Consider the following 2,654-nt stretch of genomic DNA (forward strand, 5'->3'; position numbering starts at 1 on the left):
CCGCAAACAACTAAAAGACTTAGCCAGCAGCACTGAACTAGCAAATGAGAGAGTTCCAGATCTGAAACAAAACCCTATGGAACGAACATAAATCAGGGTAAACAGTGAGATCTGTACAAGAGACTGTCCTTCTTGAGTAACTTTTAGTGTCTCTAAAAACAACATGGAGTACCATTCTGCTCCCTCTTTCGTAGAAGGCTGCTTTCGTTAAGCAACTGATTTTGGGCAGCCCCCAAGGAGCAGTTGCTTAAGCCAGGTTTCCACTGTATCCGCTAACAAGAAAAAATAAATTTGGAGAGAGAATTCATCCTAAGGGCCCATTGCTGGGGGAAATAAGGGTGCCATTTACTGTACATAAGCTTCCTGGTGGCCCTACTCTGTGCTGAGAATGTCCCCAAGCCCTTATTCCCTATGCACAATGGATTCAATCTACGTGGCACCCCCATGGGGTGTACATCTTCAAATGTAAAGGGGAAAGTTGAAAGATGGGGGAGAGAGGCCTGCCTGGGCCAGCAGACGGACAAATTTATCCCTATTCCCTGATCTTTTAATAAATAGTGATTATTTATTTATTTATTAAATTGGGAACCATAATCTGGGCTGCCTGCTGACAGGACTGACTTGTGCTCTTGCTCTTTCTGCATTATTTAGTAAAGATGCATATCTAAAATAGTAGGCTTTGCACTTTAGCCCTGATGACAGAAATATACATGGACAACCTTGTTAATGATACTGAACATCAACTTGTTTTCCTTTGCTCACATTTGCATATAGCTTAAAAAAAAACCCCAAAATGTGTTCCTCTGTTAGCCTCCTCCTTCCTGTGTTTTAAAGACTGTTTAACATTTAAGCAAAAATTAAAAGCACCTGCCCAGTAGGGGTAGCCTTATGGGATGGGAACAGTTTCAGAGACTCATGTCTACGTAGTTTTCTGCAGTGGTACTTTGAAGACTGCAGCTCTAAACAAAGGGCTTGATCCAAACCGGTTAAGTCAATGGGAGACTTTCCATGGACTTTGGGGATCAAGCCCCAAAGCAGCAGCTGTCCCACATGTTAGGGAATAATCTTGGGAAGAGATGATCTTTTCAGACCCAGGTTACAACTGTCCATCCCTCCCTTCCCCCTAGTTTTCATTCCAAAAGATCACTACATTTAAACAAAAAGTCTGTGCCACAAAAACTCAACCATTTTTTGTTTACTGAATCAAAGTTTTCATATCATGAGCATCTGTGAGCTCTCTGCCTCATGCTGCTCCTCCTTCGCTGTGTAGCTGGTTCAGTTCAGCGTGTAGCGTACATCTGGACATATTCCTAATACTGGATATCATTTAAGAAAAACAACATTGATGGCCACCTCATTCTTTACTGATGTAAGAACATTACACTGCCCTTTTCTGTTCCACCCCTGCTGTCAGGAAATGAACAAATAGTCTTATATTACAGATGGGTTTTTTTTCCCCAATGGAGACGAGAATAACCCTACACTAGTAGATGACTGTAGTAAGCCATTCCTCAAAGGAATGGACTGAAAGACATAAAAGGTTGTTTTATTTTAATAAAAACTGGAAGTTTTGTTTCTGTATTGTTGTATTGGCTTTTCTTTTCCTTTTGAGGCAGTGCCATGTGCTCCAATGTCCCCACAGCTGACAGTAGCCATTTGTTCTTCCTGGCCCATTTTAAACATTGGCCATTATCAGAACAACGGGTCAAGGAATTTGAAAAACCTGTTTAATTTATGGTTAATTTAAAAAACAAGATGAAAAGCTGAGCTGGCAAACATCAGTGCACCCACTTCCATTCTCAGATAGGTGCCAGCTCTGGGTCTGAGGTTGAGATGGGAGTGGCATCTACCACTCCCATTGATTCCGAGGAGAATTGTGGTCTCTCAGCCCCACCCAGGAATGAGCCCTTTTAAAGGGGCCTTATGGGCATATAGCACAGTAACATCTTATGGGGAGACTTTCCCTTGCCCCTGCTGAACCTCACATCCAAGCTGTGGAAATAACATCCCCTCAGTGTGGGAGCTACAGAAATACCATGCTGGGTTTTTTTTCCTATACGTTTAGCTTCACCGAGATTAGCCCCCATCCCTCCAAACAATTTTGGGGTCCTAGGGAGAGGTGAAGGATAATAATAGATTGAAAGCTATATACTGCCTCTTCCTACAAGAAAAGGAGGAGAAAAAAGATTGACCTGCCCCTCTATGAGCCACTTCCAGGCCTGCCAACTGCTGCCAGCATCTTCACAGCATCGCTCTTTTTGAGGTAAGAAAACTATTGGCCAGTAGTAAAGCAGCCACCGCACAAACCTTATGGTTTCTGCCCAGAGCGCAGGTGTCTGAGTACTGCCTTGCAATGGAGAATTAGAATGAAGCATCATACTGCTGGAGAATTGCCACATACTGCTACAATTTGATATTTTAAACTGGAGCAGGATTTTCATGTGTTCAGTCTATTAAGGCTCGTCTTCAAGGCCCAGCATACTAGCCTGCTAAATGTAAAATCAAGCTGTACTGTATGGCAATGCATGCAGTATGGAGGCAATGAAGAATGTGTCAAAGTATTCTTGTCCCAAAACTTAAAATTAAAGCAGCTCACAGATTCTCCAGCTGAACTCAATAGACTAAATCATTTCATAGAATTTACTTTATTTCCT

This window comes from Emys orbicularis, chromosome 2, assembly GCF_028017835.1.
Source record: "Emys orbicularis isolate rEmyOrb1 chromosome 2, rEmyOrb1.hap1, whole genome shotgun sequence".
Taxonomy (NCBI): Eukaryota; Metazoa; Chordata; order Testudines; family Emydidae; genus Emys; species Emys orbicularis.